Source organism: Sminthopsis crassicaudata, chromosome 1 (genome assembly GCF_048593235.1).
Source record: "Sminthopsis crassicaudata isolate SCR6 chromosome 1, ASM4859323v1, whole genome shotgun sequence".
Lineage (NCBI taxonomy): Eukaryota > Metazoa > Chordata > Mammalia > Dasyuromorphia > Dasyuridae > Sminthopsis > Sminthopsis crassicaudata.
This window is the reverse complement of record NC_133617.1, coordinates 731,134,535-731,161,920: the sequence shown is the minus strand read 5'-3', so window position 1 is coordinate 731,161,920 and position 27,386 is coordinate 731,134,535. Positions and strand designations below refer to the sequence as shown.

The window sequence follows — 27,386 nt, the reverse complement described above, 5'->3', positions numbered from 1 at the left end:
TTCAGAGTTGTTGTGTGCCTGGCACAGAGTAGGCACTTAATTGATGCTGTTCCCTTCCCTCCATCGAGTGCTTTGAGGTCCAAAATTTGCATTTCTCTTTAAAAAGCAGATAGAGAATAGAGATGATATTCTCTATTTCCATCATTCATTAATCAGTGGTCCCCAAACCGTGGAGAAACTGATGGAACTAGAGATGAAAGTCTAATGCTTGTCAAATACTTGTCAAAATCTAAGACTTTCCCAGGCCCTGCACTTGCTTCTCTTTTTGTCTTCAGAGTTCATTTAGCTTTAAGCTCACACTCTTTATTTTAATACACACTGCATTTTAACAAGTAGGTCAAAGTCATTTTACCCTGCAATATGATTACCATAGTAATCGCTATATTTTATAACTAGCAAAGTGCTCCCAGGGAGACCAGTAGGGACAGCCACACTCTGTAACAAAAATAATCATTTCAGCCCAGCAGAAAGGGGGCTTTTTCCACAACCTCCTGGCACAACGGTTCATTTCCGAGGCTCCCACGATATTTGGCAACGACAAATGACGAACACTAACGGCTGGCTAATGAAGCATTCAAAGCAAGTTACATTCAATATCTTTTATGCCTTTTTTTTTAAATTTTTTTCCATGGGGTTGGTAATGGCTGGTATTCAAGAGAAATATGTAACTCGACAAGGGCCTAGTATATGAGGATTATTGGCTAATGTTATAGAATGAGAGGGCTCGGAAAGACCCGAGCGGTCATCTTGCTCACGTTCCTTTCCTGAGTCCGAATACCCCTGTCACCATGTGCTTATTCAGTCTCTGCTTGAACCCTTCCAGGGGACAAAGGGAATTCAGACACTCTAGAAGATATTTAGGATGAAAACTTGCCCCAATCACTCTCCTCCCACCTTAATACAAAGATATTTCACAGGAAATCTTGACAATGAACTCTATCCAAATAATTTAGCTTGTGTAAGAAAACAGATTGTTCCCTCCTACTCTCCAAACTGCCATTAAAGGATACTTTGTTAGCAGATACCCGTGTGTGTGTGTGTGTGTGTGTGTGTGTGTGTGTGTGTGTTATGTGAAATGGAAAAATGCGTACTCCACGCCTTATCCTACAGCATCACTCAATTCAGCCTTCGTGGTAATAGAGTCCATTAAAGAGAGTGGATAAAAAAAAATGTCATCACCACTGATGGATGGGCTTGTCAAGGAAGTTAGGTGTTTATGGTTATCTGTTGCTTCAAGGTTAATAAGGGGCATCTGTTGGACTGGGACCAGAATGTATTTTTCAATCCTCAGTCTTCACAAATTCAACATAAAAAGACGGAAATCTGCATCGTGGGAGATACATTAACTCCTTCGGGACACTAGGACATCATTTAAAATTGCAATAACTTTTCATTTCTTCTCCCTTTTATGTCCTCCTAACTCATCATTTGCTAAGATCCTTTCTCTTGCATCTCCATTTAAACAGGCTCAACTCTATCTCAAGCCCTCATTGCCTCTCACCAGACTTATTCTCAAAGCTTATGTACTTACTGGTCTCTCTCCTCCTCAAAACATACTCCACACAGACACCAAAGTGGGAGCGGTTAGATGGCTTCATGGAGGATGTCTGAGCTGGGAATCAGAAAGGTATGGTGTGTGTGTGTGTGTTTGTGGTATGAGATGGAAAAACGAGCACTCTATTCCTTATCCTAAAGCATCACTCAGTTCAGCCTTCATAGTAAATCCAGCCACAGACATTTACCAGCTGGGTGAGAGAATTGGGCAAGTCACTTCTACTATCTGCCTCAGTTTCCTCATCTGTAAAATGGAGATAATACTAATACCTACCTCCCAGGGTGCAGTGAGAATTAAATAAGTTAACATGTGAAGTGCTTTGCGAACATTAAAATGCTACATAGATGCTAGCTGGCTGAGACTGTTATTGTTTTTATGATTACCTTTACTATGCCATCAAGTTAAATGAAGGATCAGCGATTTAGTCAGTGCAGAAACTCCCTCTGATGAGGTCGGATGCAATCCAGTTATGGCTTAATTGATTCTGTTAAGAGAACAGATGTCATAACTTTGGTGCTGGAAGGGACTTTTCTGATTTTATAGCTGAGGAAACACATCCAAAGAGGTTGTGACTTGTACAGTTGTGCACAGGAGGTGTAAGAGGCAGGATAGATTTTAAACCCAACGTTCTGACTTCAGGGCTATTGATCTTTCCACCAACGGTTGTCTCAGGTTCAGAGAGACTATATATCTTTCCTACAGTCACACAGTTCATAAGTACGGGATGCAGGAATCAGCCTTAGCTCTTCCTAACTTGTCATGGCTCCAGTTGATTAAATGAGCAATTCAGGGCAATGCAGGTGTGTGTAGCTTTAAGAAAATCCAATATTAGAAAAATCCAAATTTACAACCTTAATAATCAGAAGCTGATTATTCTCTCTACAAAAGGATTAATCACTTTACAAAAGGATTCACCACAGGCTTCTCTTAAATTGTCAGATCCGCTAGTGAATTTAAACCTGCTACATTTTACCCCCAAAAATGGGATTTACATATAACAGTTCAGAAGTAGGCTATAGCATAAATTGAGATTTGCCCACAGAGCCTGCCCTAGAAGCCTTCAAGTGTTAACACACCACCCAGCTTGACTAATATGCTCCTGAGGAATAGCTTACTCACCTGGCAGGAGGTGGCCCATTAATTTAGAATTTCTTTAAAAAATTAACAACCGTTTATGGAAACCACACAGATTTTGGCTGCCAAAACCATTGAGTCTGGCAAACACCTAACCTCTGACAACGCGATATCCCAGGATGCAAAGGAAATGAGACACGAGTGGATTCAGGAAAGGGCAGCGGCATTCTGTGATCTCGGAGACAACATCAGAGTGAGATAGATTCTCGGATTAGGCTGACGAAGTCAACCTCCCACTTCTGTCCTTTAAAATGGCGGCACAGTAGATAGAGCATGGGGCCTCCAGCAGGCAACGCCTGTGTTCAAATTCAACCTCAAACATTTACTAGTTGTGTGACTCTGCCCGACATTTAACCCTGTTTGCCTCAGTTTTCTCATCGGTGAAAATGATTTGTGGAAGGAAATGGCAAACTACTCCTGCCAAGAAAACTCCAAATAGGGGCAAGAAGAGTTGGACATTACTGAAATAATAAATGAGTAATTTGTTAACAGTTCTCTACTTTGGGCAGGGAAGGGGGTAGAAGAATGGTTTTTGTATCAGGAGGATGGTAAGAGAGGTGGGTGTGTGGTAAACGACTAGAGGGAGTCCTGGATTTATAGTCAGGAAGAGCTGGGTGTGAATCTTACCTCAGATACTTATTGGCTGTATGATTGGCTAGGTGGCAATTTCTTTGACTCTCACTCTATCTATAAAATGGGGATAATAATAGCTGCCTCATGGGGTTGTAAGTCTCCAGGTACAAAAAACGATTTGCAAATTTTAAAGTGCTTTATAAATGTCAACTACAGTGATGATGATAATGCAATTGATGAGGATGATGGTGGTGATAATGTTGTGTTTGTGTGGACCCACACACACGTGGGCAACGATCACACCTCCTTCTTAATGTGGAATATTAATCTGTATGCTGAAGCGTGGCTATTTTTACATTTGAATGATGTTGTTGCAATTTGGATGAGATAGCACTGTTCTGCTCCATAGCTCCACAGCTTCCTAGGTTGCCAAAAAGTCCTCACGAGACATCACTCCCATCCGTGTATTAATAGACAGAGCAGAATCGACTGATAAAATTTTTAGTATCAATTTATGAAAAGTACACCAGAAATTCCTTATCCCCTTGTGCTTCTGACACCCAATATGCCTGTCATTGTGAGGCTTGGCAGCAAGACCCTGGTAGAATGTGAATGAGGTCTTTGAGAATATCAGCTTGGATAAGCCCCCTTCTCTTTGTGGAGGTTAGAAAGATGCATTTTATAGAAATTCCTTCTATTTTTTTGGAGCCACATTTGTGAGCTTTCTTGAGATTTGGATCTAGCCATTACTGTCTATGGAATTATTGGAATAAAACTTATAATTTTCATGCAGTTTACAGGAAATCCAGAGTATTTTGACTTGATTTTGAAAGCTAAATCTTTAGAAAAAGTCTGGACCTCAGAGGTCATAACAACAACATTATCATCAACAAAACTACCATCTAGTATTTACATAGTTTGAGGCTTTACAATTTGTTGTTCAGTCATTTTTCAGTCGTGTCTGATTCTCTATGACCCCATTTGGGGTTTTGTCGGCAGAGATATGAGAATGGTTTGCTATTTCCTTCTTCAGCTCATTTTATGGATAAAGAAACTGAGGCAGACATCGAAGTGACTTGCCCATGGTCACATAGTTAATAAGTATCTGAGGCTAAATTTGAATTCAGTTCCCCTCTGCTCCAAGCCCAGTGCTCTATCCACTGTACCACTCAACTGCCTCCAGTCTAATAAATAGCCAAAGAAAAATTCCTTGCATAACAAATTTGACAAGTGGTCAAGGAGCCATTACTAGAACAACCTCCAGTGAATGGGAAACTCATTAACTATGGAAGCAGTCTCTTCCACTTTTTCTAAATTGTTAGGAAGTTGTTATTCTTTCTCTTTCACTAAGCCCAAATTCGCCCCTGTGACCCACATCCAAAATTCCCAGTTCTGTCCTCTGGGACCAAGAAGATTAAATGTAATTCCTCTTGTCTAATAGAATATAAACTCCCTAAGAGCAAAAATTGCTTCAATTTTGCCTTTGCATCCATCTCTGGCATGTAGCAATAAAGTCCCTGGTACACAGTAGGTGCTTAACAAATACTGAATTAAACTGAGTTCCACATTTTTCTCATGGGAAGAAATGGCTAAAGCTCAGTTTAAATGGAAGATAGGTCCTACACACATAGTTTAAATCTATTCATAAATATACTCATATCTCCAAAGTCTTAGTATAAAAATTTTGCATATATAAATATATATACATATACACATACATATCGATAGATATACATTTAATATATAAATATATATATATATATATATATATATATATATATACAGAGATATACAAATGATTAGAAATAAGGAAGAAAAAAGCAAAAGGAAGGAAGGAAGGAAGGAAGGAAGGAAGGAAGGAAGGAAGGAAGGAAGGAAGGAAGGAAGGAAGGAAGGAAGGAAGGAAGGAAGGAAGGAAGGAAGGAAGGAAGGAAGGAAGGAAGGAAGGAAGGAAGGAAGGAAGGAGGGAAGAAGGGAAGGAGGGAAGGAGGGAAGGAGGGAAAGAAGGGAAGGAGGGAAAGGAGGAAAGGAGGAAAGGAGGGAAGGAGAGAAGGAGGGAAGGAAGAGAAAGGAAGGAAGGAAGGGAAAGGAAGGAAGGAAGGAAAAAAAGAAAGAAAAAAGAAAGAAAGAAAGAAAGAGAGAGAGAAAGAGAAAGAGAGAAAGGAAGGAAAGAAGGAAGGAAGGAAGGGAGAAAGGGAGGAAGAAAGGGAGGAGGAAAAAGGGAAGAAGAAAGAGAAGAAGAAAGGAAGGAAAGAATAGAGAGGGAAAGAGAAAGAAAATGGATATAATAGACACACACATACACATACTTAGAAAAGCTAGTTCACTTTTCTTACAGTCTCAATTTCTAAAATGACGAAGTTTCTTAGGATTTAAGGATTGGAGCTGGCAACGACTTTGAAAGAGATTATGTCAAAGGTCTCCATTTCCAGCCCTAAAAATCCAGTAATTTTGACTCCTTTCGGGTACCACTTAGGGTACAGGCTTGACAGACTCTGCCTCTTCCCCTCACTCTACTCTTTAGAGGGAAGAAAGGGGGGATTTGTCAATAGCAGCATTTAATAAGCATCTACTGCAAGCCAGGCGGTCACTGTGCTAAGCTTTCCAGATGCAAAGAAAAGCAAAAGAAAAAAACCAGCAAAAAAAAAAAAAAAAGGAAATAAAAAATCCCTGCTGACAAGGAGCTCAGAAGTTAATGAGGGAACAATATGCAACAACTATTTCTAATGGGAATTAAGGTGACCAGGTTAATAGAGAGAAGGCTTTCTGAGCTAAAAAGACCTTGAAAAGGCTTCTTGAGGAAGAGCAAGGTTTTAGCTCTGATCTGAAGGGAGCCAGAGAAGGAAATAGAAGTGAGAAGTGAGAGCGCAAGTGTAGAAGATAGCAAGGAAAAGCCCGGTGGCCAATGTTGCTGGATCAGAAACTACATGAAGGGGAAGGGGGATAAGGTGGAAGAAGAAAGAGACAGGGGCCTAGTAAGAAGGGCTCTTCATGCCATACAGGATTTTCTATTGGTCCTGGGGATGATGAGGCCACATGGCAGGAGCTAGGCTTTGGGATGATCACTGTGACAGAAAGAGCAGGACAGACCTAGTGGGGGGAGGTCCAAGGCAGGAGGACTGGTCAGGAGGCCAGGGCAATAGCCCGGACCTGAGGTGACGAGGGCCTGGCCAAGCTGGTGGCGGTATACCAGGAGAGGATGTTGTGAAGATAGACTTAGCAGGACATGACCATTGGCCGGCTGTGAAGGGGGGTGAAAGAGAAGAGGGTAGCATGTAAGGTGAAAGCCTGGACGGCTGGAGGATGATGGTTTCCTTGATAGGAAGTTATTAATGACCTCAATTCTGGCCATGATGAGTCTAAGAGGTCATCGGGACAACAATAGACATTTGGAGATTTAAGGCAGGAGGTGGATGATAATTACCTGCCTTGGGAGCTAATGAGATCACCAACAGTACAGAGGGAGAAGAATACCGAGGACAGAGAGCCACAGTTAGGATTCACCTATCGGAAGATCAAGCAAAGGAGACTGAGAAGTAGTGATCAAGACAGGTCAAAGGAGAGCAGGATGGAACGGTACCAAATGTGATGGGCAGATCCATGTGATGCAAACACAGAGCACTGACGGTTATAAGATCATAGATCAAAATAGGAATGGCCCTCAGGGGCCGACAAGGTCAACTCCCTGAGTCTACAGATGGGGAAACTGAGGCTCCATAAAGACACTTGTCCAAAGTCATACAGTTAGTACATGTCAGTGGCAGGATTTGAATCCAGGTCCACTTTCCACTAGTGTATGGCCCTAAAGGTTAGAGAATGCTTCTACCTCAGATAGGTGCCTCTTGGCAGTGGAGACATGTTTTCCATCATTATTTTTATTCTCATAAAACAGTACAACCTTCTGGTTGGTCCTTTGGGAAAGACTCTGCAGTTCTGGGCAAGAATGTTTCCCAGTTCTACTATGAAGGCCACCTCATCTCTGAGAAGCCACAATGGAGAGCTAAGTCTGATAAAGAGTAAAAGTGCATAGATCCTTGTGTCCTTTCTGAATGGGCGTACCATTAGTGGTATATGTGGCAAAGATCATAGGAGAATAAATTTAGATCTGAAAGGAATCCTATAGATCACTGGGGGTAACCCAGCTCAATTTATAGATGAGGAATCTGAGACCGAGAGTGTTATTTAATAATACTGATATTTAAGGAGGGAAGGTAGAACTATCTTTCTGATCTTTTAGATTAGAACCAGACTAACTTGTTTGACTGAGAGGGTGTAAGCTTTGAGGAAATGAACTGATTCATTGTGTCTTTGTACCCCAAATAACTAAAGAAGTTCCTAGAATACAGTAGGCGCTTGACAAATGCTTAAAATAATAGATGACTGCTGGGTTTTCAAGCCAATTTAAATCATGAGGTATTTTCCTAAGAATTAAATTTACCTAAAAAAAAAAAAAAAAGAATTAAATCCACCAACATTTATTAAAGGGCAACAAGGTTAGCACAATGGATAGAGAACTGGTTCTGGAGTCAGGGAGACCTGGATTCAAATTCAACCTCAGATACTTACTAGCTGTGTGACCCTGGGCAAGCCACTTAATCTTGTTTACCTAGTTTCTCATCTATAAAATGAGTTGTGGAAGGAAATGACCAATCAATCAAAAAATAATTAGCTCAAATGGGGTCATGAAGTAACTAAACAACAGCACTTAAAAAACCAATATGTGCCAGGTACCTTGCAATTGGAGGGGTTCAAGGACAAGCCCTCAAGAAGCTTACATTGTTCTGGGGTAGGGGAAGCATGACACCTAAATGAATGAGTAAATGCAAAGTCTAGGAGAAATAGAACAAACAATTCAAGAGGGAGAGAGCCTTACCAACTGGGGGAGGTAGGGGAAGCCTCAGGGGAGGCTGGGTGGAGGAAACAGAAGACTGGATTCTAAGATGCATCTGACTATGAAACCTTCATATGAACAGCTGAAAAGGACCCAACTGCTCTCATGACATGATGACCAACTTAATGATGAAATCCCCGTTGACCTGGATGGAGTAAAAAGAAAATTACCCTCTCCTTGTCATTAGCAAATATTTACTATGTGCCCTGAAGGGACCTGCACTCAAGTAAATAGTATGTAGTTTAAAACATGGGGCTAGAAATAGATCCTTAAGGGGCCTGCATTCAAAGAGAATCAGAAATAAATACAAATTTCGGTATCACTAGGTATAGAGATTGCATATACACTTATACTGTAATTACATATCCAGAGAGATATGTACCCAAGAGAGCTGGGAGTATGCAGATTATGGAGGGTGGTAAGTGGTTCTAGCTAATCAGGAAGGCTTCTGTAGTCTGGGAAATAAAAGCTGGAAACATGTCCTAATTATCGCTATTGTATGGCTCAAGTGCCAAAAGCTAACGTGGGAACACGAGTTTTGAACCTGAGTCAAAATGAAATCACTCAGAATGTTTCAGGCCTTCTCCCTCAGACGACCCCCCCTCTTTTTCTCTTTCTCCTTTTTTTTTTCCCAGTGGCACTTCACATACCGTCAATGGCAGCCTGCAGAGGTACAGATCATTCAAATATTTTGAGCAGCAGCCATTGTGATTGGCACATTAATGATGCCTTTAATGACTGCTTTTCAATTTGCTTGTTTAAAAATAAAACGTGTGTTAGGTCCCATGGAACAGCCCTGGAAAGGAGAGCAGATAATTCCAATGTGAGGTGGACTACTTTGAGAGGGGAAGGAGGAAAGCTCAGTGCTTTGATGTGTTAAGAAAATTTACTACACGAGCTAAAAAAAGTGGGCCAGCCAGCCATCAGCTACAGAGCTATATCATCCAGAAAGATTCCTCAGGCCCACAAACATCAAACAAGAATTCACATCTATTGCAAGAAGAGACAAAGGAATTGACCCAACTGCTCTGGATTTGTTCTCCTACCCTTTGGAAAGAGGCAATCTGGATACGTATTAATTCTTCCCAAAAGATAAGGGTAATACCGTCTAGTGGTTAAAGTGCTAGACTTGGAATCAGAAATCTGCTTCTAATACTTAGTACTTAACAGGACCATGGGCAAGCCTTTTAGAAGCTCTGTTTTTTTCCTCTATAAAGTGGGTGGTTGAACTGGATGATCCTAATTCAGCTCAAGTTCTATGTTCCTCTTTAATACTAAAAGAGATAATGGTTAAAAGTTTAAATTCTAGGCCTTCCCAAACAAATATTCTAGAAAGGAATATTCCCTTTCTTTCTGCCTATTCTAAAATAAGTCATTATATCATAGGTGTGTATGCATATATACAGATATATAATATAATATATTATATTAAATATATTATGTGTATATAAACATGTGTGTATATATGTACATATTTATATTATATATATGTACATATATAAATACACACATATATTCCTTAGAGGATATGAATAGTCAATTTTCAAAGGAAGGAATCTAGATTATCAACAACCACATAGAAAATGCTTCAAATCACTCATAAATGTGAGAAATACAAATTAAAGCAACCCTGAGGTTCAATCTCATATCTATCAGATACAGAAAAGACAAAAATGGAAAGCAATAAGGACTGAAGTATTTATGGGGAATCAAGCCCATTAATGCCTTTGTCCATTTAGCTCTGAATTGGTTCAGCCATTGTGAAAAGCAATTTGGAATCATGGCCCCCAAGTCAGTAAACTGCAAATATCAAAGTATGTGCTATCATCCCTAGGTCCATACCCCAAGAGAGCAAAGAAAGAGAAAAAAGACCCCAATGCACAGAAATATTTGTAACTATTCTTCTTGTGGTATCAAAAAAACTGGTAACTCACTAGGTGGGTGCTTATCAGTTGAGTAATAGCTGAAGAAATTACGATAGATGAATGGAATAGAAAAATATTATGTCCTAAGAAATAATGAAAAGGACAGTTTCAGGGAAATATGGGAAGATCTTTATGAATTGATGAAGAGTGAAATGAAAAGGACCAAAAGAACAATAGAAAAAAATATAAAGAAAAACAGCTTTAAAACTCATAAGAACATTGATATCTATGTGATGACCAATCATGATTCTAGACTAGAGTATCAGTAATGATGTATATGACTGGGAGGTGACAGACTCAGGATTCTGAATGAGATATTTTGAGACATGGATATTTATTTTGTTCAAACTTGTTATATGTTACAAGGATTTCATTTTTTCCCCCAACAGAATAAAATGGAACGAAGAATGGAAATGGGGATAGGATTGTGCCCTGTTCCCCTGCAACCTCTGCCCTCAAATGAGAAGAAAATTGAAGGAAAGCAGAAACAAATCAGAAACCAGAAGGACAGTTTTGAAAGTTACATGTTGAATATATTATGGACTTAAAAAGAAAAGCAAGCTATGCATAATTGAAATTCACAGTTTCATTTCTCCTTATGTTCCACACAATACAGAAATGCTCATTCTGTTTTTGTTCAAAATTTCAAAAATGAATTTACTGTTAAAAAAAAAAAAAAAGAAAATTAAAATATTAAACTACTCCCTAGCAGAAAGAACCTCCTTGCTATGTGGGACCTCCATGTATGGAGGTTACCTTTGAAATATCGACTTAGCCTGACATTTCTTAAGTTAGTGTGCTAATAATAGCACTTATATAGCATTAATATAGCACTTAGCATTTCTATAGCATTTTAAGATTTGAAAAGTGCTTTATGTGTTACCTCATTTGATCCTTACAACAATGCTGTGCTGGAAGTTCTTTTATTATCTTCATTTTACCCTTTGAGAAACTGAGTCTGGGATACATTAAGTAACCTTTCTAAGGTCACAGAGCTAGGAATGGTCAAAAACAGTATTTGAATTGAGGTCACTTTCTTACTTCAAGTCCCATGCTTTATTGACTCTGAAGCCACTGTCAAAAAAGGAGCAGTAGATTCTCTTCATAGCTGGGACTGGTTTGCAAAACAATGACACTATTGTAATTTTTCAAAATACCTGAACTTTTTAATCCAGTCCCATCCTTCTCCAGCACATCCTAGAACTAAGAATCTCAATCATAACACATATCTCCAGGGGGTCTTTTTGCTGGTAGGCAAATATTACAAAGCTAGGAGCTATAACTATGTTTTGTAAATGGGACTTTTTCCTGGGAAGATATCATGTCATTGGTGTGATATTTTTAATCATCAGTCTAATTTTCACATAATGTAAGTAATCCATTGATTGAGAGTCTTATAGGATTATAGAGCTTCAATGAAAGCATCCATTGAATTGAATCCTCTCAGTACTAGCTTCTCTAATGGTTGGACTTAGCAATCTTTCCAGTGTCTGGAAGGTCCCCAAGAAGGCCTTTCCTTATGGTAAGATTGAAAGGATAGTAAGAAAGATTGAATAGGATAGTAGACAGAACACTAGTGTGGATGTCTGGAAAATCTAGATTTAAATCCCACCTGCTACACACTGGCTTATAAATCCAAAGCAAATCATCTAACCTCTCAAGGGGCCCAGGACAGGACTTTAAAATCCAAAGTTGTTTAATAGAGCTATCTGAATTGGTAGAGGCTGCTTTCTCCCCGAGAATTCCCCACCCTAATAAAAAATATCTAATTATTCTGAAAATACTTGGGAACTTGGTAATGCTCTGATATCCCCCATCTTGAGCATCCCTTGGCATGAAACTGACAAAGATCTTAAAACATGGAAAAATTTAGTGCAGGGAAGCCTGGAAGAAGACAGATATTCAAATAAAGGACTGGTGGAGCTGTGGACTGGGGTCCAACCATTCTGGAAAACAATTTGGAATTATGTGAGAAAGTTACTTCATACTCTTTGATCCAGTAAAATACCCCAAGGAGATCAATGACAGAAAGAAAGGTTCCACATGTAACAAAATATTCATAACAATATTTTTTGGTCTGGACATGTGATTTTATCAGTACAACAAACTCCCCATGGGGGAAGAAAAGACATTCCCTTCCAATACAAATCTGTAACTGTTCCTTAATTTACAGTCTCAAGATTTTATAGTTTCCTTTGCCTCTTTCCTAGCAGCTTTCTCAGCCTGTGATGCTGGCCCTTGTGGCTGTCTCCTGTAATTGGGGAGTTCCTGCCCAGGACTATATCCTAGAACATCCATGTTTTATTCTTTATTCTTGACAATGATCTTCCCTACCAGCCCTAGCAGAGAGTCTCCCTTCCCCTTTCTACCTCTCTTTCTTATAAACTTTTCCCCTTAAAATACAAGTTTCTTAAGGGCAAAAACTCTTTTTTTGGCTTATTCCCAGCACTTGCTTAGCATGTGTACTTAAAATAGTGATGAGCAAGCATGCACTCTGTTTCTGTTTTTTGGTCTCTCTTTCTTTTTCTCCTCTTCCTCATCTTCCCTTGTTTTGTTCCCTCCCTTCTTCCTCCATGTTCCATTCATAATATTGACAGGTTAACTAAGCTGTTCAGGGTCATACAGCCAGTATATTAGAGGTCAGACTTGAAGCTAGGTCTTTTTCAATCTGAAGTCAACTTTTAAATTATCACACCAGAATATCTCTTAAATAGCATCCCTATTTATAATATTAAACAATTACTATTTATAATAGTAAACAAACAATAATAATAATAATAGTAAACAAACAAACAAAACTGACAACAGTGTGTTTATTGACTGGTTTTTATCTGAATAATACACAAACTTGTATAAAACCCAAATATGAAGAATATAGAGAAACACGGCTGATTTTATATTAGCTGATGCAGAGAAAAGTCAGAATGGAATGATTGCAATAATAAAGATAACACCTCTAAAAGGCAACAAATCACAGGTCAAATATAAATGGACAATGCTACCACCAAATTCTTAAATTTAAAGAAACATCTTTTCTGTTAATCTTTCATAATCCTTCCTAAATATTCAAAATAAAAAGCCAAATTTACAATCATTCATAATCATATTATGGGGTTTTCTGCTTAACTATGTTTTATAGGAAAGAGAGAACTCTTTCTCATAGTTTGATAATTTGTTGATAAGTGATTGCTGTATCAAACTAAATGTATCTATTATAAGTGAATGAGTGAATTGTTAAATGGTCAAAGGATATGAACAGATAGTTTTCAGTTGAAGAAATTAAAACTATCTATGATCACGTGAAAAAATGTTCTAAGTCATTATTGGTTAGAGAAAGCAAATTTAAACAAGTTTTAGGTACCACACCTGTCAGGTTGGCTAATGTGACAGGTAACGAAGATAATAAATGCTGGAAAAGATGTAGGAAAATTAGAACAGTAATTGTTGGTGGATTTGTGAATAGTTCCAATCATTCTGGAGAGCAATTTGAAATGTTGTTCAAAGGGCAATCAAACCGTGCATACAACTTTGATCCAGCAATATCGCTACTAGATTTTTATCCTATAGAGTTCATTAAAAAATGGAAAAAGGACCCACGCATACAAAAAATATTTATAGCACCTTTTTGTGGTGACAAAGAATTGGAAATTGAGAAGATGCTCATCAACTGAGGAATGGCCTAATAAGTTATGGTATTTGAATGTGCTTGAATGTTATTGTGCTCTAAGAAATGATGACCAGGTGGATTTCAGAAAAACCTGGAAAGACTTACATCATGTGATGATGAGTGAAGTAAGCAGAACCAAGAGAACATCATGCATTAATAGCAGCATTGTGTGATAATCAACTTTGATGAACTTAACTATTCTCAGCAATATAGTAATCTAAGTCAATTCCAAAAGACTCATGATGGAAAATGCTATCCACAACCAGAAAAAGAACTATGGAATCAGAATGCAGATTGAAGTATACAATTTTTACTCCCCCCCCTTCTTATGTTTTTCCCCATTTAGTTCTAATTCTTCTTTTATAATTTGACTAATGTGGAAATATGTTTAATATGATTACACATGCATAATCTAAAGCAGATTGCTTGCTGTCTTGGGGAGGGAGGGAGGAAGAAAAACTGGAACTCAAAATCTTATAAAAGTGAATGTTGAAAGCTATCTTTACATGTAAGTGGGGAAAATCAAATACCATTAAATAGAGAAAAAATGAATGGGTACAGCTATTTTGCAGAGGTGGGTGGTCCATATTTTCAGACTATTTAAAATATTTTAATAGCATTTTATTTTTTCAATTACATAGAAAGACAAATTTTAACATTCGTTTTCAGACTATTTTTGACGTATTTATCAATTATGGTTTTATTCCCTCATCACTTTTTCTTTCCTTTAAGATTGTTCTTTGTCGCATGGAATGGCTGGGGAAGGGGGAGGAACTGGGGATATTTTAGTGATGTAAAAAACAAAAGCTATCAAAAATGTATTTTTAAAAAACGAATGGGTGGAATTAGGTTATCTTTCAGATGTCTTCTAGCTCTAAAATTGCTCTCCCTCTGTCTCTCCTTCCCTCTAGTCTTTTTGCTTCAGTTATTCCATCTTTTTTATTTGTCAAATCCATATTTTAAGCCTACCAAGGCCATTTACCAGCACTCTTTATTTAAGTTTTATAGGCCAAAGGGAATATTAAACCTGGTTTTGGACAAATGCCTCAAAGGTATCCTTAGGAGCTGAATTTCCCATTATTTCTGAGGCCTAGTGATCCTAGTATACCTATGACTAGACTTCAATTCTTTAACAGTGATTTCCAGTAGAAGGTAAGTTCTTGAGGGCAAGATTGATTTCATTTTTGGCTTTGGATTTACATGTCTTATCATAATATCTGGAACATAATAGGTTCTAAATAAATGCTTGATGAATGTATTGCATCCCTCAAGCAGAACGTAAGCTCCTTGAGATCAGAGCTAGTTGTATTTTTGGATTGCTATATTCTATCATGGTATCTGGCACATAGTAGGTGTTTGATAAGGGCTTTCTGATTCATTAAATCATCTGTGTCCTCCAATGTATATTGCTACTCCTCTTGTCTGTAAGTTCATATGACCAAAGATCTCTCACAGAATCAAAATCATACAATTTTCAAATTCGAAGGAATATTGGCCACCACAATCACAACCTCCTGGTAATCAGCCTCTGGAAACCTGGCTAGATCATTGCTCAGACAACAATGGCACCAGATCTAAAGCCTTTCCAGTTTGGATCCATACCACGTGAGCTCTGGCTCTGCTCTAGTCTCTGAGGTCAGGCTTAAAATAAGATATTGATGATGGGAAATGAAAGGGGGGGGGAGAAAGCAAAGGGGAAGAGGAGACATTGAAGAAAGGAAGGAAAAAAGAGAGGAATTTAATCACTGCCCCTCAAGATTACTGAATTCTAAAGTAAAAACATTAGAATGGAAGCATTTGGCAGCAAGGTGACTGACAGAATTCCACATTTATACATGCATAACTCAATTCTAGAGATGTAGCTCATCCATGGGTTGGCAGCTTTTGTGGTCTTATCTCCTTGATGCTTTTTGAGGTCAGAATAATTATGTCTCAACCTTAACATTATTTTCCAGCAAGGCTTAGCATTGAATAGGCTGGGAGGATTTATTCAAAATACTATATGTTCTGGGTACAAAGCAATTGAATTAAAAGAGTTTAAATACATTAAGATCTTTGGGGAGTTTAAAAAGTGGTCTTGCCTTTCGGTAAACATATTTGTGTGAATACAGTTGGCTTTAGCACATTAACAACAGGCTAAGATGCTTCAAATTCTGCAGAACTTTTGAGCCAATTACCACATGATGATTAAATAAGTTGGGCAGCAGTCCTATAACTGGGATAATTATGCTTTCCAGATGTGTGCAGTCTTGCACTACAGGAATACATCATTTGCTGTTCAGCTGCAAATGAATTCTATGCATCCTATTTCTGAATCTCAACTTTTCTTTCAAATGTTCCCATAAGAGTTTGAATGCTGGAGCTAAAGTAAACAGTTATTGCATTTATTATTTTTCTTTATTTCGCCCATTATAAGCAGAAAAGAGGCTAGTAAATATTCTTTAACCTCTAGATCTCAGGCAAAGAAGGTTAAAGTTTGGTTTATAAAGGAAGCACGGCACGAGGAAGAGCAGGAGGTCTTGGTCTGAAAGCCATGGAAAGATGTCAGGGATTCTGTGAAGTTGGAGGAGAAAAGTGACATCTTCTTTTCTCCTAACCTCTAACTGAAAATGAGTATTTCCTTAAAAAACATGATTCTGAGAAGGAGTCCATTGGCATTAACAGACTATGAAAGGTAGCCATGATGCAAAAGAAAAAAAAAAAGGAGAAAGAAAGGAAGGAGAGAAAGGAGGAGGGAAAGAAGCAAACAAGGAAGGAAGGAGGGAAAAAGTGGGGATAAAGAGAAGGGAAAGAGGGACAGAGAGAGGGAGGGAGGAAATGAAGAAAGAAGGAAAGAAAGAAGAAAGGAAGAAAGGAAGAAAGAAATGAAAAAGAGAAAAGAATTCTGATTCTTAAAGAAAAAAAAAAAACTCTTTGGATCTAGACTTAGAAAGCTTGAATTTGAGCCACTGGTTGACTGACTGTACAACCTTGGACAAGTGACCTGGTGATTCAACTAAATGATCTCAGAATCACAGATTTTTCCAAGCTGGAAGGGACCCCACTGATGCTCTAGTCCAATACTTGAAAAAGATTTCCCTCTAGAGCTCAGCCAACAAGTATAATCTCTGCTTTTTCTGAAGACCTTCAGTGAGTGGAAACCGAGGCACACCCCAAGCTACCTGATCCATTCTTGGACAGCCCAAACATTCAACAGTTTTTTCTTTACAGCCAACTTAAATTTGTCCACTTGTTGGGTCCAAGTGCTGCTCTCTGGGACCAAACAGATGTAGCTATTTGCTGGTGAACACGTTTCTTTCACACATATTCTCCTCACTTTCCTGACCCCCAGGAGACATAAGGTCCTTGAGGGCAGGGAGGGATTTCTTTCATTTTTTTTTGCAACCCCAGTTCCTAGCACAGTGTCTGGCACACAGGAGAAGCTTAATAAAAGCTTGTTGGATTGGATACTTATGACAGAGTCCCTCAGTTCTTTAAATTCAGCTCTCAGAGAATCTCTGGAATTAGAAAGGACCATAGAGACTCATTTTTCAGATGAGGAAACTGAGGTCCAGGAAGGTTTCCCACATAACTAGTAAGTATCTGGGGCAGAATCTGAGCCCAGGTTCTCTGCCTCCAGAGAAGATACTCATCAATTTATTTTTCATGCTTCCTCTTATGTTTCCTTAATCTTTCCATTCCTTTTAAGCATTAAATCCTATGATCCTACATGATTTACAAAGTACTTCCCACTCTTAAAAGTCTATCATGTTAGTCGGTGGCCAAATTATGAAATCATCACAAATAATTTGGCATCCCCCAGTGTTTCAGAACATATCGAGAATCTACAAATGACCCCACGATCCCATGAAATAATGCAAACCAGGCAGGTAAATTCCTGGCGGCGTTTCAGATAAGCATGCCCCCTGACTCTGAATTATATAGAAACAACTTCTCATGAAATTATTCTGGGTCAAGATGGCTCTGGTGAAAGCGTGTTCCTTACCGCTGAGAACACAGTCTTTCTCCTCCTGTGCAGGTAAGAATATAGAAGCAGTGCAGCAAATTACATAGAATATTTATCCCCGTAGGACTTCTTTGCTATGTCAGAGAGACCTGTTCTCCACTTTTGGTGAGCTGATCTAGCACTGAAACTGAGTCCAAGGCTACAATTCAGTATATTTCCATGCTTAGTCACCATGGAGCTCTTATCTTCTGCCTCTCTCTGTGCTAAGTCAATGTGGGCTTCGGAGCTGGCAGGGAAGCAAGGTCATCTGTCTCACTCTGTATACCTGGGGGCCAGGGTCTACCCAGTATCTCGTGAGCCTCCGGGGATGGGCAAGGTCATCTCTTGGCTGTTCCTCAAGTCTCCTTGACCTCAAGCATAACCCACATGCACGATCAGGCTGGCCCAAGCATGACTACAAACGAGATCTCATCAGGGTTCCCACCTGGACAAATAACACCATCCAAGCATGAAGGCTATTATTTCCACTGCCATTCTCAGCTAAATTACAAATAATTTTGCATACCATCTCCTCAGTTAAAGTATCTGAGTCCATCTTCCAAGAATACTAGGGTGATAGAGCCTTGGCTTTGAGTTTAAATCCCAATTCTGTATCACCTTAAACAGATCACTTAAATTCTCTCAGTCTCGTTTTCCTCAACTGTCAAATTAGGCAGTTCTAAATACTAGTATCCTACTATTAACTGAGGTAAATTAGAAATAACTGGCAAAAGACATCGTGTCACATTTGTTTGGTGTGTTTCAACTGTTCATTGAACTGTTTTCCAGTCTATTTTAAACATTTTTGTTTTAATATAGAAATGTTTTATATGACTGCACATGTACAAAACAAAATAAAAAAATAAAAATCTTTGTTTTATGTAGGATGGCTCACTAAGGAGGGAAGGGAAAGACACATTTGGAAACGAAGGTGATATCAAAATAAAAGACATAAAAAAAGGTTTTTAAAAGGGAAATATTTGGCAAAGAAGAGAGAATTGGGAAATGGGAATGGGAGCTCAAACCTTAGGGGGCTGATAAAGTAATTATACCTATTTGCATGGCTGGGTTACAAGCATTCTGTTGTTAAATGGCTATTGCACCACATTCTATTCAGGGACCTGCTGATGAATTGGACAAGGCCCATCACATTGAGCCAAGACCAAGAGACAGAGGATCAGGAAATAGAGAATTAAAAATATTAAAGCTGGATCTTAGAGATCATCTGGTTTTAAACCTCAGCCTTTTCTATATGAGAAAATGGAAGTACTAAGACCTTGGTCTTTTAACTCTAACCTCATACAGTGTGTTTGATATCTTGGCACACTGAATAGACTACTGGACTTGGCGTTCTGGAAAATAATAATAACAATAATAATTGCCATTATTATTATATTTATATTATATACTAAACCCTTTATAAATATCATCTCATTTGATACGCCCAACAACCCTAGAAAATGGGTGCAAACATTATTATCCCCATTTTCCAGTTGAGAAAACTGAGGCAGACATTACCCATGGTTAAGTGACTTGTCCATGGTGATACAATTAGTAAATGTCCAAGGTTGAATTTAAATTCAGGTTTCTCTGACTCCAGACCCAGGGCTTCATCAGCTGTGCCATTTATTTAACATCTCTATACATCAATTTCCTTATCTGGAAGATGGGGATAATAAAAGTATCTAATTCTCAAGGTTGTTGTAAGGATAAATTGATATAATATTTGTAAAGTGCTTTTCAAGTCTTAAAACATTAGAGTAATGGTAGTTCACCATTTTTTGTAGCTCACCCTACAGATTCCTATTAAAGATGGGATCACATGAAATTTTTATTTCCATGGGAATTCCTACAAGAATTAAACAGAATATTATGGGATTATTCTGGTTCTAAAATAATCCATTCAGAAGAAGACATACAGGGACATCTAATTCAATCCAGCAAGCACTTGCAATTCCTTGCTATTATTATTCTGAGGCACTGTGCCTAGGAGATACGAGCATAAATGGTAAACACTCCCTGTTCTCAAGGAGCTTACTTCTGTTGAAGCATTAACAAGAGGGGATAGAGTCTCAACATCTCTAACTATATGCTTTTTTATAAACATTCAGTCAGCCTCAAAGGTTAATTCTGACTCTAATTAATCAAGGTAAATCCTATCCAAGTGCTCCGGAGTCCTGGTACCATCTTCTTTGCCAAGAGAACCATCAATGGTTTGATGAAGCTTTAGCATCTTTTGTTGTTATAAGGAGATTTTGTTGTTATTCCGAGAGATATTTTGTTGTTATACAGAGATTTTGTTGGTTGTTATACAGAGATTTAGTTGTTCTTATATGGAGATTTTGTTGTTATACAGGGATTTTGTTGGTTATTGTTTTGTTGTACAGGGATTTTGTTGTTGTTATACAGAGATTTTGTTGGCTGTTATACAGAGATTTGTGTTTTCTTTAGCTATTGTTACACAGAGATTTTGTTGTAATGAGATTCATTGTAATAGGACCTGGCTCATCTCTCAATAGAGAAACAGGGGGTGAGGGCTGGGATGCTATCTTTTTTATACCCAGATACCAGAGGGTATTGAAGTAGGAACCAGTTCTCTAATGAGGAAACCAGCACTCTAACATCACTGACCTGAAAGCCATTTGTTCCCTAGAAGGTAAGATGAGTTATACATAATCAAAAGGCACCAGGATTAATATTAAGTCTGGAAGGAAAAGGCCACCTAGGATGGACCATTCTTGTCCTTCTTTTATGTAAAGGACAAGGGTAGATCATTACTCAAACCCCGGGTTTTTTTTTTTTTTTTGAGTGTTGGCAACATGGGCAGCCTCTTTTTATTCCATTACTTTCAATGATGCCCTGCTAGTTAAAAGCAAGCCCTGTGAGATCAGCTGGGGTCCTCTAATTTAAGATGCTGTGTCCTCAGAGTCAGACTTCTGGCAAGGCTAAGGTGAGTCATTTGAGCGCTAAGTCACTTGAAAGGGAGGAAAAGTCAAAAGCAGCAGCTGCAGTGATGCTCAAATACCATGCGGGTTTGGAGCTATCCTCGTCTGGCACCCTGGGGTTGGGAGTCTGAAGAGCCGGAGGATTGAAATAAAATCTCTTTTTCAATCATTGGCTTTAAGCACCTTTACACAGGAAAAAAGGGGGCATGGAGGGGAAGGAGGGGAAAGACAATGTCATAAGACAAACAACCCCAACTATACCAGGGAGTTGGTTGATTTTTCTCACATTAGCAGGGACCGGAGATAGACTGAACAGACCTCAAAGAGGGTCAATATGTAAGTAATATCTTGAAGCTGTGTCTCTTTATAGAGGTCCCGAGCCCTCCTTCAATCAGGTGCTCATGAGATGCTTTTCACAATGATGAAACAAGAGACTGAATTTGAAATCCCATAGAGAAGTGAACTTTGGCGTTCACGAGCTTGTGAACCTGGGTGGTCCAATCCAAAAGACACTCAAATGCCCATCGAGTCCATGACTCAGTACTCAGAGGCCAGAGATACAAAATAACAACAAAAACCCAGCACCTGTCCTCAAGGAGCTTATATTCTCGACTGGGAGGACACAATTAATAAGTAGCAATTATACAGAGATCTATAATAAGTACTTAGCACATGGTGACAGGGGCTATGTTAGGAACGAATAGGAACACACTTCTTCCTTGAGTGGCTAGAAGATGGGGCTTTGGAAAGATTTCTCATTGGGGACCCAAGAGCTGAACCTTGAGGGAATCCAAGAATCGTAGGATGGGGAAGTGATGGAGGAGTGTTTCTAGTATAGAAATGAGTCTGTGCAAATTCACAGAAGATGGAAGACCGGGTTTGGGGAAGGGCAAGGATATCGGGAGATACTCTCTGGACATCAGTTTCTTATTTGAAGACTTCTTATTGCAACTTATTGCAAAGTTGTAGTCCAAAGACCAAAAACTATGTTGTTTTATTATTATTTTATTTATTTTTATTATTTAATAATTTAATAAATATTAATATTTATTATTATTAAATTATATTAAGTTTAATATTAATATTCTATATTAAGAATGAATAGGGATAACACAGGCTGGGATGAAGAGACACTTGGGAAGTAACACTATTAGAATTATATTGATCAGTGAAACAGGATAGAAAATGGCGCACATGTCAGAGGGACTGGAAAAAGAAAACTTGAATGGTCTTTAGTTTTTGAAGATAGAGAGTAAGAAATGATGTTACTCTTTAATGAACACCACGTGGAAGATTATAAAACACAAAGAGGGAACCTTTCCTCAAGGAATTTAACTCAAATCAAATATTTATTGAACACCTACTATGTGCATTTCATTGGGGAGACACAGCAAATGGAGCTGTCCCCTAATTGTGGGAAACTTACATTCTTCTACAAGATGTTTATAACTTGACTGGGGGTTTCCAAATGAATTCATGAAAAATGGAAACTGTTATCATTGATTCTAGATTTGAAGCTCTTAGAGTCTAGCTCCTCCAATCTCCTCATTTTACAGATGGAGAAACTGAGACCCAGAGAGATGGAAATGATTTGCCTACAGTCATACATTATAGAAAAAAAAAATGAAATCCATGCTTTTTGATCTCTAAATTCCCTTCTAGATCTCATTGACAGAAATGCAAAATTGAAGTTTTAAAAGAGATTTCAGCACCTGAATAGGATACTCCAGTATAACAATCTAAAAAATGCATAGCTATAACCAACAATATTGGTATCCTTAGAAAATAGCACTAAATTTGACTTTTCAGATCAACTGCTAGAGAAAGTTGGGAAGACACCAAGGAACCATCCCATGGAGAAAGATACAGGGACATCATGAGGTCACTGCAGAGGAGGCTGCTTTTAAACAAGGAACCCTATGGGTAAGAATTTATCAAGTGTAATTTTTGTTGCTCTCTAAATTTCAGGGTCCTGCTGTCTAAATTCCATTGTTCCACCCTACTTATGGTAGGGTTATTACCTAGTGAAAAGTTCTTAACTTAGAGCCCATGGGACCCCCAAAGCATCTTTGAATAGGCTTTTGGAAAAGGAGTCCATGAATTTAGATGAGAAAATTATACCCTTATTTTCAGTAAAGTTAACCATTCTTTATGCATTCTGAAAAGTGGTTCTATAAGCTTCACCAGATTGCCAAGGGAGCCCATAACACAAAAATATTTAAGAACCTCTGATCTAGTTTTTAAAGATGTCTATACCTTCAGCAAGTTGCTCTTGAAAAAGTCCATTCCAACTTAGAAGGATGTTTTCTTCACATCACGTCCAAACCTGCCTCATCTGTCTGTTTTTTTTTAATTTCTGCCCTGTAGGGCCAAAAAAAGTTGACTCCCTCTTCTAATTCTTCATCTGCCTGAAGACAACTCCTTCTCACCACATTCTCCCTTACAATATCTTCTTTTCTCTGGGTTAAATGTCCCCAGTCCTCCAATAAATCCTTGAATGGCATCTCCCAATGGATTTGTTTTTTCGTCTTCAGCATCATAATCAACAACAACAACATTTATATAGTACGTTAAGGCTTGTAAGTATTTCACAAATATCTCATCTTATCCTCCTAACAACCCTGGGAGGTAGGTAATATTGTTACTTCCATTATAATTGAGAAAACTGTAACTAATAGAGGTTAAGTGACTTACCCTAGACTAATACTATAGCTACAAAGTGTCTGAGGTAGGATTTGAACTCAGGGTTTCCTAACTCCAGGTCCAAAACTCTATCCACCATACCACTAAAGACAAGATTGGATGAGATGACTTCTGAGGTTTTTCCCAGCTTTTAATCTATGACCTCACACTCCTTTTCCAGCCCAGTTAAACTGTTTTCCTTCTCCCAATATCCTTTCTAAAATGTGGCTTCTAAGCTAAAATAGGCTTAGCATTCATTCTAGGGATAACGGGACCAGGGCAGAGCACAAGACTCTCACCTCGTTCACTCCCAGCCACAGACCGACACAACCCAATTGTTGGCCAATTCTGAGTTTGTCATTTGCAAAAACCCTCAGATCTTCCCCCACATTTGGGCCAACCCACCATTCTCGGTGTTGATATCTTTGTGGATGCTGATTCAGTGCTCTACCCCGTTGGCTATCAATCCCAGCTTCCATCATCTGCACATATAATGACCACTTCACATATGCTTCCATCCAAAGAAATCATGGACTGAAACACTTAAGGACGGGACTGTAAGATACTCTACCAATGACTTTCCTCCAAGTTGCCATTGGAATATTGCTTGGGTCTATGATTTGAATGAGAGGCAGTGTTGCCTAGTAGCAGATGGGAATTCAAATCCAGCTCCTGATGGATGCTACTTGGTCAAGTCTCTTAGCTCCTTGGTGCCCCCAAACAATGGAGAAAGGGGTGGGGCAGTATTTTAAAGTGCCTACTATGTGCTAGGAACTGTGCTAAGCAATTTATAAATATTATTGATTAGGTCCTGACAATAATCTTGTGAGGTAGATGCTGTTCTAATCCTCATTTTATAATTGAGAAAATTGAGGCAGATAGAGATAAATGTGATGAGTAAACTAGTAAGTATCAGACTGAATTTGAATTCATCTTCCTGACTCTACCCAGTGTTCTGTTCACAGTGGCACCTTCCACCTGCCCCCAACTAAGGCTTTTAAGTCAGAGTGCAGATACTGAGTATTGGGGGAGACAATGTCATTTGCAATACTGGATCTCAAGGAAAAGGTTCTCGGTTCAAATCCATCTCCGACATTCACTCCCTCAGAGTGCTTAACACTGGTTCTAGTTCTAGACCTAGGAGACTCTATAGAACTCTTAATGACAACAGCCTCCTCTCTAAAATAAGGGCCTATCTTTTAAACACCAATATCCTGCATCATTAGACAAGTCATGGAATGAATGCTATAGTTTGTAAAAAAAAAAAAAATGTAGTTGAAGGTCACCCAAAAGGTGATGGAGAGAGGTGCATTGTGGGCACAAGAAGGAGTCATTCCATTACAAATAAAAAATTGCAAAAGAGAGATGGTACAATGATGCCATCAGGGAAACATATGACCAAGAAAAAATATATATGGGCCAGCCTCAAGGTGAGAGTGAGGGACAATGGGGGGAAAGGCTTTTTGCTTTATAAGCATCTACTCAATACTTAAAAAAAAAAGGAGGCAGAATACTTCTGGTACACACATCAGATTGGATGGACCCCCTCTGATAGATTTATGGCAGACTGTGAACAAGAGAAACCCTTGATGGGCAGGCAAGGATCACAATTTGCCACTGGAGGTAGTTCCAAAATCAGTGAGCTCATAGATCTTCTAGAAGATTTGATGTTTTGTGTGTTACCTACTATAGCTTGTTAGCTGCTTGAGGGCAGATCAGCATCATATATTTTAATTTTGTGTAAGTCACTTTAATAGCTCCTAGCAGGAGTCAACAAACTACAGCCCGAGGGCCAAATACCACCACCTGTTTTTGCATGGCTTGCAAGCTAGGAATGCTTTTTTACATTTTAAAAAATTCATTTAAAAAATGAGGCTCCTGTAGCAGACCAGACTTGGCCAGCCGGCAGTACTTTGCTGACCCGGCTTGTAGCAAAAATTCACCAGGAGAGGAAATGAGAAGACTTTCATTTTCCAATTCTTCCATTGACAGGGCAGGATATGGTACCCACAGGGACTGTTCTCCCCACCTACCCATGGCAGATACTGTCACCATCTCCCTGAGGGAGAAGAAAAGAAGCATGCTAAACTTAGAATATGCTATGTGTCTTTGGAGAGAGGAGAGTTGCATTTTATGAAATCCTCTTTGCTTTTAATGTGGCTTATTTCAAACAGATCACATGGACAGCATCGACTTGTAAGAAAGCTTTAAAATGCAGCATCTTCAAGGAACTGGATAGCAGAGAGGTCAGGGAGGGAGCAAAATTGACTCAGAGGCCCGGGGAGAAAAGGAATATTAAAAGAAGTAAAACAAAGAAATCAGTCTGCAAGTATTTGTCAAAGATCCCAAATATGGGAAATGCTGTGGGAAACCAGAAGAACAAGATCCCCCGTTGTTACATTCTTACCCTCCTTGTAGATACTTTGCAGTAAGCCAAATTAATACAATGACTCTGAAGCTTCAAGATCTGGGTTCAAGATCTGCCTCTGGCACTTGCCACCTCTGTCATCATACAGAAAAAAAATCAGTTAATCTCTCTATACCTTAGTTTCCCCCTGTGATAGCTGAACAAGATGGACTTTGAAGCCCTTTCCTGCAATTAACTTCTGACCCTATATATTTGGTATTTCCTTATCTATTTAGATATTATACGCAGTAGAACATAAGCTTCTTGAGGGCAGGGGAATTTTGCTGCTGTCTCTGTATCACCATCATCTGGCACAGGGATTGACCAATCCTAGACTATATAGATATTCTAGGCATCCTAGCATTCACATTTAACCCTGGAAGTAAAACAAACACCATTTCTATGTCCATAGTTCATGAATCATTTTTGGAGGTTGAGATTAAGTAGACACTTAATAAATGTTTCTGAAAATTGAAAGACATGATTGATTCTGTCCTGCCCTCCCAAAGCATAGATTCAAAGCTATTCCAAAGCTCTGCCCAGGCTATACTCTCTCATCACTAACAACAAAAGGACAAAGTAGACAGATGCTGCTCCTCCAGCTGCCAGCAAAGCAAATATACACATACATATCCTCACAGATATTCCAAGGCAAATTACCTTAGGAAATTCCTTGACACATTTAAACCTAGATATATAATTACAGTGGGGGAATGGTAAGCAGTGCTACCCCCAGGTCTTTTTTTTTTTTAAACCAAGTCTCTTCACAAAGACCCATGATTGCTGAACACACGACTTATCTTGGGCACAAGGCGAGTGCCGGCACCCTGGGAAATAGCCTCCGTTATTATCACTTCAGAGATTGTTCCACTTTAATAATGGGCATCCATCAAATGAGGCCTTGGAAATAAAACGGGCAGTTACAGATAGCGAAGACTGTATTTACAGCAGAGGAGAACAAGAAGAGATAAGCCTGTGGTTTTTTTTCCCCTTTTAATCTTGGAAGCCATTTTTCATCAGCTGAAACAGGCAGCTAACCCCCATTCCTCCACACAGAGCAGTCCTACTTAAAAGTCAAGAACACCAGAGCTGAACGACTTCTCTTCCTCCATTTAACAGATGGGAAAACTGAGTTACAGAGGAATAAAGTTTCTTACCCAGCATCACATAACCAGTCAGCTAGACTTTAATCAACTTTTTAGTACCTGCTCTGAATAAAATTAAGTGCACAGAGAAAAATCATGAAAGACTCCTTACCCTCAAAAAGTTTACATTTTATCATGGGAAACTATAGACACATACTATAAAAAGATATATATATATATAGATATGGATATATCTATATATATATATCTTTTTGTATATATATATATATGTGTGTGTATATACCTATATACCTATATATATATATATATACACACACATATACCTATATAGGGAACTAGGTGACAGAGAGGATAGAACATTAAGCCTATAGTCAGGGAGCTCTGAGATCCAATCCAGCCTCAGCCGCTTACTAACTGTGTGGCCTTGGTCAAGTCACTTAATCCAGTCTGCCTCAGTTTCCACATCTGTAAAATAAGTTGGAGAAAGTACTGGCAAAACCACTCCACTATCTTTGT

The 27,386-nt window shown here is 38.7% G+C and overlaps 1 protein-coding gene across 2 annotated transcripts in view; it reads right to left on the bottom strand.

Moving 5' to 3' along the window:
- Positions 1–27,386, bottom strand: part of PRICKLE2 (prickle planar cell polarity protein 2) — a 353,317-nt gene that overhangs the window by 189,105 nt on the left and 136,826 nt on the right. The window contains exon 3 of one of the 2 annotated variants that reach the window (XM_074284180.1): positions 1,939–2,039. The exons of the other annotated variant lie outside the window; for it this stretch is intronic. The gene's annotated coding sequence lies outside the window, so the exon portion shown is untranslated. The remainder of the gene's footprint in view (positions 1–1,938; positions 2,040–27,386) is intronic. 2 annotated transcript variants of the gene reach the window in all.